This window comes from Watersipora subatra, chromosome 9, assembly GCF_963576615.1.
Source record: "Watersipora subatra chromosome 9, tzWatSuba1.1, whole genome shotgun sequence".
Taxonomy (NCBI): Eukaryota; Metazoa; Bryozoa; class Gymnolaemata; order Cheilostomatida; family Watersiporidae; genus Watersipora; species Watersipora subatra.
The window spans coordinates 8,988,817-8,998,202 of NC_088716.1; the positions used below are offsets into that span (position 1 = coordinate 8,988,817).

General features: G+C 35.4%; 1 pseudogene; it reads left to right on the forward strand.

The window, feature by feature from the left end:
- The first annotated feature begins 5,885 nt into the window (after positions 1-5,885).
- Positions 5,886-9,386, forward strand: part of LOC137404761 (two pore channel protein 2-like) — a 272,314-nt pseudogene continuing 268,813 nt past the window's right edge.

The window sequence follows — 9,386 nt, forward strand, 5'->3', positions numbered from 1 at the left end:
TTAGGGCGAAAATAATGACAGTGAAACGCCATAGAGAATGGCGAATCCTCAAATACGAAGCCGACGGGCAAATAGAAAACTGCTACAAAAATTATCCGATATCACATGATTTGTACAGGCCCTACTTGTGGTCGTACAATCATCTTCCAACAACGTAATTTTGTTCATGCAAGCGTGGGTTGAAATCTATATATTATTCTCGTTAAACTATGTTGCGAATATTGTTTTTTAGATATCATTTCAAAACGTTAACATTATTATTTGTCAAGAGCCTTTTCAGTTGCATTTGTACTCATAAATAACTTTGGACTATTTATCAAGTGACAGATTAACGCTGTGTGTATTTTATTTTTATAGACACTTGAGTGGGACCTTTTTAACTTAATTTGATTTAAAGTTCCTGCTTTTACTTTTGCTTCCGAGATAAACTTAGAAGTTTCTTAGGAGTATGGCGGGTGGGAGTTCCAATAGTAGAGCAAATAGAAATAGTAGGTCGGGAGCAGGAACACGTAAGGGGGCGCAGGGTAATATTAAAAACATAGTGGCTATAACATCGTTGTAATTATATAAGTGTCAGATGTATTCACACAATAATCAGATTATAAGTACACGACTGTACAGCTCAGCAGCGGCAATTCAAAAAAAAGCTTACATAACAAGACAGCCTAATGTGCTGACTTTCAATTCAAAACGAGGCTTGAATCCTGTCATATCTATGACTGTGTTGTTGGGCTGATGAATTAGGATTAAGATGAGGCAGATGCATTTTGTATAACTGGTTTTAATGGCTACCGGAAACGAACCCCCTGATAACCTCCAACTAACGATTAATTATATAAACTCAATTAAAGTATCTTTGAGATTATACCACAATGACAATTAACTTGTTTACAAAACCCAGCAATAGGAAGACGATTCCAATGTCCAGGATATTACACCTCTTGTTTACGTATAAGATTTAGCTACAGTCAGTAATAAGAAATATTGTCAAACCCACAAATACATATATATATATAATTATGAAATTATTGCATTTTAGCCATTTACATTAGTCTAAACGCCTGTTGCGGACACCGTAAATTGAACCCTGGCAGCATAATAAACCCAGCCGCAGCTGGGAAATCTCTGTTCCAGGCATGCCCCATAATAGGGCGGGTGTGCTTTCCCTTACAAGCACTCGGGATGTCTGTACCGTTATCTCGAGTGACTCAGGCTAGGGTTTGCTCCCTTTATAGCTAATGTATGCGGTATTCATTTTGGTAGTGTCCAAAATATTGTAGTGTCCAGAAGAAACTGTAGTATCCAGAAGTGAGAAAGCTGTAGCTTCAAATTGTTATTACTATTTTACAAGTGTATTCGGAGCATTGTTATAAGGTCCTAGACATATAGAAGAACTAGCTGTGCTACCCGGCATTGCCTGGGTAATAAAAAGTCTTTGGTAAGAAAATTTATTTGTATTTAACATACCGTATACAATATTTACCATTCTAACTTTTAAACTTCATTTAATGAGAAAATATTTTTTCTGCAGTTCAAATAAATCAAGAGAAAAACTAAAACAACCTAAATAAAAAAGCCTTTACCGAGAAAAATTGATTTGTATTCAACATATAACAACACATGCCATTCTAACTTTCAAACTACATATCATGAGAAAAGTGTTTTGTGTAGTTGAAATAATTTAATAGAAAATAAAAACAACTGTAAAGGTTTTCTAACTTTGTCAAACTAACTTTCAAACTTCATATCATGAGGAAAAGGTTTTGTGCAGGTCAAATAAATTACAAAAAACAAAACAACTATAAAAGGGTTTAGATATAAATGTAAAATTATTAGCAAGTAATAGCTAAATTAAGTCGGTTTTACTATGATTACAATAAAGGATGATTCGTTAATGATACAACTACTGGGAAAACAAAATAAAAATCCTAAATATGTTGAATTAATAATAACAATTCTTGTATAACATCCATGTACAAATTTAGCTATCGGCTGACGGCCATCCATTTTACTGAAAAATGCGGATACTGCTTCATGATATGTAAACAATATTTTTTTCAATTTCAAACTATCTAAAACAGTTTTGTTACATATTTTATTTCTCCAATATGTTAAAAAACGCTGCCATACAATAAATTCAATGTATCTATACTTTGTGTATTGATAAAGCGATGTGAAGCTATGATCACTACGAAGCTAAAACGATCCTCTACAACATTCCTTACTCTTACAAAATATTACTTTCACCACCGTCAGAGTGAATGCTGCTATTTTACTTATTTGTGTAATCACGGAAATCTGAATTGGCTATAATGCCATAAAAATAAGTGATTATCTGTTTTCTAACTTGGGAGGTACATACATAAAACTTACACAAAACATTCGTTTTTTGTAATTTAAATTCTTGCATAGAAGTGCGTGTGTTTGAAAAAGGTTACTGTTCCACCAGAAGATAGCCATCAAAACTTTGAATACGACGATACTATTATCTCTCGACACTAGTACAAATGTAAAAATGAGATATCGTACATTGTCTGACCAAAATGTGAGAGAATGTTGAGGCTCTTCTCATGAATACAGTATACTTGTCCGCGTCGTGAGGTTCAATTACTTGTATAGTAATTGAACCTCACGAAAAATATTTCTTAACAGGGGCATCGTAAAGCGTGGCCGCATCTGTAAAATAATCAGCGTGCGCTAAAGCTATAGCCGGAATGACACACAGATATCCACACACATACTTTGAGAAATATATATATATATATATATATATATAGATAGTTGCACTCAACATTTACTCTGATTATTGAGTGGTGAAGAGATTATTTGTTGAGGGAGAGACAGAACAGTCTAGGAAACTTTTAGGGAAACATCAAACAAATCGCTTTCTAATCATGATAGCCGAAACTAGTAATCCCTTCAATTATTATTATTGTTGTTCAAGTCAAACTATATTTTTTCTAATCTGTATCATGTACAAAAGACACTCGATGCTTCACTTGAGTGGAACTACTTTTCTACCAGCCATGGCAAAGGCGCGGTTGATGGGGTGGATGAGTGTGTGAAAAGATATGTATGGACACGTGTGAAAGCTGGTAAAGTTGAAGCGAGGAATGCCGTTGAATTTTTCAATGCGGCTGCATCTTCAAACCAGGCTGTAGATGTCATATTTGCGTCAAAAGAAGACATTGCTGCAGAACACCAAAGGCAAGGATTTGACAAGATCTTTGCCTTGACCTTTGACAAGTTTTCTCGAAACCATCCCAATAACGCCAGCTCCACATCCCAGTACATTGGCACCTGCAACTGTGGTTATTTCTCCTGGTCACAATGTTAGTCTTCCTAAGCGCTTCGCTATTGGGAAACTGGTAGTTGCAGCTTATGAATATGGAGCATATATAGGATCAATAGAGAAAATCAACAGTGATCAAAATGAGATACATGTTAATTTCATGACTGCCACATCAAATGGAACCTATAAATGCCTGCCAAGGACAAGCCTCAACTCGTTCATGCCAATTTTATTTTGGTTGCGGTGCCAATTATAAGCTCCAATGATACTTCGCTTCTATCTTACGAACTTGAAAACTCCCAAGTTGTTAGCGAGCAATACAAAAAAAAGACTTTAAATTAATTACGTTTTTTTGGTTTTGCTGCTTTAAAAAATAATTTTATCATAAACTTACATTTCTATTAGTCATAATAATATTCAAACATTTTTTGTCCTCTTATATTATGTTGTAAATAAATTTATCAATTCCTGGTAATAAATACAGCTAATAAAGTTCTGTGAAAAGTCAATTTCTATAGACAATACATAGTGGACAGAGTTGTAGTGTCCAGAATGTAGTGTCCAGAAGGTGTGGTGTGTTCATTTTTTGTAAGTACTCGGTCTAGAATTGGTTAAAACCAGTCGGTATATACATCATTGCGAAGCTGGTCTGTGCTACTCCAATGTAAACCAAGTTTAATTTGGGCAAACCTGGGCGATTCGATAAATTCTGACATTGAAAATCGGAAACAAATTTCCCAATTCTATCGAGTAGTGTCCAGAAGGGGTACTTTTTTAAACTTTTTTGCTAAATGGACAACTCCACAGCCATGAAATATTAGTGGGAGCTAAACACCATCAGTTGCTACCTAGAATAAGCAGCAAATCAGTTCTATGCTGTTCCAAAAAAAATCTACCATGACTTATGTTCATCAAATGTAGTGTACAGAATATATGGAATTGGCCAAAACTAAAAGCAACCGATAAAAATTATAATCCTATTTTGTTGTGCGTATCTAAACATATAACAACATAATGATTTTTATACAGCACGCATACAACGCACAACAATACATGACCTTCGGCATGCCGCTGAACTGGTTTATGACTAGGTTAACTTATTATCCAATAAAAATCTGGATAGATGTGTTCACATATCTGGGTTTTGACTAGTAGCTCATTATTAGCAACTAGTTTCTATCTTCTTCTATTTTCTTCTTCTATATATATATTTCTCAAAGTCCGTCTGTAGGTTTTCCAGCTATAGCTATTATTAGAACAGCTGAGCTGGACAACAATGCAGACTCAAAGTCATGGCTTACCGTCATTGGAAGCCTAACCTTATTAACTAGCTTAGTGGAGTTTTCCATTGGCAATATGTCAGGCTACTAGCTTGAAAGGTACAGCTGTTTGACAAAGTTTTTAAACTTTTACAGATGTTTTTATTTTTTTCTTAATTTATTTCAACTACACGACGCACTTCTCTCATCATATGTAGTTTGAAAGTTAGAATGGCAAATTTTGTTATATGTTAAATACAAATCAATTTTCTGTCCAAAGACCCTTCTATTACACGGGCAACGCCGGGTGGCACAGCTAGTATATATATATATATATATATATTTCTCAAAGTATGTCCCTATGTCCTATATCTATGTCATTCTAGCTATAGCTATTATTAGAACAGCTGTAGCTGGACAACAATGCAGACGCAAAGTCATGGCTTACCGCCATTAGAAGTCTAGCTTATTAAGCAGCTTACTGGAATTTTCCATTGGCAATGTGCCTGGCTAACCGCTTGAAAGTTCCAGTTGTTTGACAAAGTTTTAAAACCTTTACAGTTGTTTGATTTTTCTCTTAATTTATTTCAACTACACAAAACACCCCTCTCATGATATGAAGTTTGAAAGTTAGAATGGCAAACTTTTATATGTTATATGTTAAATACAAATTAAATTTCTGTCCAAATACTTTTTTATTACCCGGGCAACGCCGTGTAGCGCAGCTAGTTATAGATAAAACCAAAATGTTTAATTGTGAAACCCAAACTCACACGGCACTGCAAGACATTAAAAATTGTATACTCCCCTAGTGTAAATCCCCCTTGTATACTCAGAATTCCCCCTTAGGGGGAATTCTTTAAGGGGGAATTCCCTTAGGGGGAATTCCCTTAGGGCAGAATTCCCCCTTAGGAGGAATTCCTTCCTCGTTGAGAATCCCTGTTCTACCAGATTCAAAATCGTGACTTTCAGCTTGGTAGACCGGCATTCTAGCAACTCTGCCACTTGACTGCTCACTTGCATTTCAGAATTATTATACGTATAGCTGTTACACCTTACTGCTAAGTTACTTAGAAGTTAGTTGGTATAATTTGGGAAATACAAAGTGGCTGGGCTTTTCAGAGACCGACAGTGATGTGTTGGGAGGCTTGAACTCCACCTCATCAGTTGCAGTTCACCTGTTTTTATCTTTAGGCAGGACTACTATGTCTTCTTAAATTGGGTTTTACTTATTTTGTAGCCTAGCTTTTTGGGATTTCGAAAGGTTCAGAAAATTACTTAAAACCTTCTCGATACTGTTTCATTCTCATTTGTTACCCTTATCTGTTACAGTCATGATGCCAGCCTATACCCAGCACCGTATGTCTGCCCTCTTCTTCATAGTATTTCTTGCCATCGGTAATTGGTATTTTAATTTGAGCTGATTCCCATTCTTGACACATTCCTGGAAGGCACAGTTAGTCACTCGCATAGCATAATTTCCTCCTTTCGTTATATACATGTATGTTGAAATCATCTTTATTGGAAGTCACATATGTTTCCAAATACAGAAGTGAGCAAAGCAACTGTCAGATGAAATCTGCTTGGGAACTGGTCTGATTTTTATCAATCCATATTGGAATATTAGGATGGGGGTTTGAAATTGATTTTCTATAAATGTAATTTGTTATAAATGTACCATTATCTTGTGTGCTCAGACTTGGACTACTAAATAAAAATTTCTGACCCTTCAGTACGTTGAAGAGCAAGGTTGTACCAATAGAACTAAAATATGTCATTGCAGGTATTTGCTGTGCTGGGTAAGAGAAAATGTTATTGTTTATCATATGAACACTGATATATTATTTGCGCCACAAATAACAACCATGACTGGATGCAAGTGTTAATATGCAATCATCAGTAGCTGATTGAAGTGTTAGTTATGTGTGCAAACAGCTGGGTGAAAATAACATTACCGTGGTCAGGACAATAGTTGGGTGACAGCTTTAACACTTTTTAGGAATGATTTTCAGCTGTATGGAAATCCCATTTAAGTATAAAAAAAACTACTTACAATGAGCTAACCCTAGCACTTGCGCTATAGCTATAGGTCTTCATTGGTTCTAAGTCAGGCTAAATAACAGTTCAAATGAGGTATTTCTATATTTTTGGTGTTTACTTTAATGTACTTGGACTTCATTAAACTAACAGAATCGGTTGCAGAGTATTACTTGCTTACGAAAAAAATCCTTTTTTAAACTAGCTAATAGCATTTCTTTGCAGGTCTCTACTGCCTCATGAATATGCTAACCGCAGTGGTTTATAATCAGTTCAAAGGCTATTTCAAGGTCAGTTTTTTATCTATATGTGACAAGCCGTATCATTTTCAATACAAATAGGCATTTTATCTAGTGCACAATGGGCTTCCAAAGGGAAAATTATCAATGTGGCTTGGACTTTTGTGAAGCCAAGTAATTTCCTACATTCATAGATATGTAATGTTTGTAACGCGAGGTCACTATGACCTTCCTAAACATCAACAAATAATGTTGTTTAAAATCCAATCCGTCATCATCTTTGAACACAAATTTTTCAGTTTTTTTGTGTTGACCATATTGACCAAAACCACCTTCAATAAGAAGCTGTATCTCAAGTTACATTGCTTCGGTTTCAATTGCGAAAACAGTTCGAAAAGCTGAGAGGTTTCTCTATTACCTAGGGCTAAGAAGCAATTTTTGTGATCTGACCTCATTTGTATTGAAAAGGATATGGCCATTTTACATATTTAAAATTTAATGTGTCTGTCTAATCAGTGGACTTGTTCGATAATTTATACACATTACTTCCAATTTTAATTTAGATGACGTGATGACTCTGTAATCAATAATTACCAACATGTACTGTTGTCTTTCTTATTATGATTCATGAAAGCTGTAACTATGCTAGTAATGTGCCGGTGATCAACTTTACAAAAAGATTTTCGCTTGAAAGAATCATTAAATCATGCTTTTGCTTAAAAATTGCATCTCCTCTGATGGGTTTGTTCATCTCTAAAGAACTAGGGCTATATTGTTGGATTTGCATTTACTGAGAAAAAATAGCCAAGGTTTGTTGGCTTTGAAACAAAAATAATCGTATTTTTGTATTATGACCTTTGTATGACCTTTGATTGTATATAGCTGTTGTCACACTCCTTGAACTTGTGGCAGCATCTCGGTCAGTCTTTGTCTTTTTGAGTGTGATAGAAAATTATTGTTGTTGTAAAAATATTTTGTGATTCATGGATGATAGTATAATCAATAAACATGCATAGTAAAGGTGTTTATAGATACCATCTGCGCAGAAGGGCAGACATAAAAAGCAGTTCTATAATTGGTTTTTATCAAAACAGACACAGAAGCTGTTGCGGATTGTCTCAAATTTGCGCATCATCCATGTCATGGAAACATAGTGTATATCGCCATATCTTTTCACTGATGCCACAATACTTCAGTAATAGAAAGGAAAACGTCGACATATGTCGATATAGTGTGAACTATATCGACAGTAGTTGACAGCAGCTGTCAACTGGATGCTGTTGGCAGTTAAATTAATAACATCTGTTCATAACAATCTGCCTCTATTTTAGGGCTCCATGACCTCAAGCCTATTCAGGCGTCATCTAGGCATCAGGGCAGCGTTTGAGATGCTGCGACAGCAGCAGCTTAGAATGAGTAGAGTGAGCGTATTGGTCCATGTGCAACGGGACGGGATTGTTGATTCTCAACTCCATGGCTTGCGAAATTTGTTCATACTAATATCCTCATCTATCAGATTTCAAATCCTCATTTTCCCCATCAATAATTTGAAGAGGGTGTTAAAGCCAGCTTTCACCAACAGATGTTCTTAATAGCTTATGTGTTAAAGTGCACATCTCTTTGTACCTTCAGCAAACAATATAAAGCTATTCAGCAGCTTTCTTGGAAGGTTTCTATTTGCATCATTTGTGCTACCAGACATCATAGCCTTAGTTCATTTAATGTCATAGTAGGTAGGTTGACCAATATCAAGTCCTGTATGATAATTTGATTCTTGGTCTCTCTGACATCTACTAAAGCATTAACTCTGCTTATCTTTGTTTGTTATGATTTTTACTAACCTGAAATAACAAGGGGCCTACTACACGCTTGTCACTATCAGACATGGGAGGCAAGTCCGAAATGCGACTACAGTGTTCGCGCTGGTATTACACAGGCATACCTAAGAATGCTGTTCTGGCCACAATACCTAGAGTGAGAATCAGTGAGCGGGCTAAGGAATGTTTGAGGGCCTCCCTTTCCACCTCCCTCGACTATCTCTCTCCTGAGCAGTTTCAAAACATATTCGTCGACTATAAGAAGAGGAAGTCAGCAAACAGTTTGGTGAGCGTTATTATTGTAAAATGTGTCATGTGCTCTATTACTACTTTTATGATAGTAATACTTCAGGTGCTGTCGGGATCTCTACACGTATGGTTGTACAAATAGGGTGCATAAAAGACATCTGGACTCTAATCGCCTACCCTTCACAATCTATAATATATAAATATAAATCTCCAAGGTTGTCGTCTGTCCAGTTATAGCGATAACTTATTTATTGATTTGAATTCACGAAAATTGCAACCATTGATTTGACACACGCACCTTACCAAAAGGCTAAGCCTTTCTTACTATTTTTAGCTATTTTATTTATGGTATCTTTTTCACTAAATGCGGATGAATTTTTTATTATTAATTGATATTACCTTTTGGTTCGTTTTGTTTTTCAAAAGCCATTTTAAAGTTCAATACCTTCTCTTTTTAATTTTAATTTAATACTCTTTTTAATTTTCTTAGTTT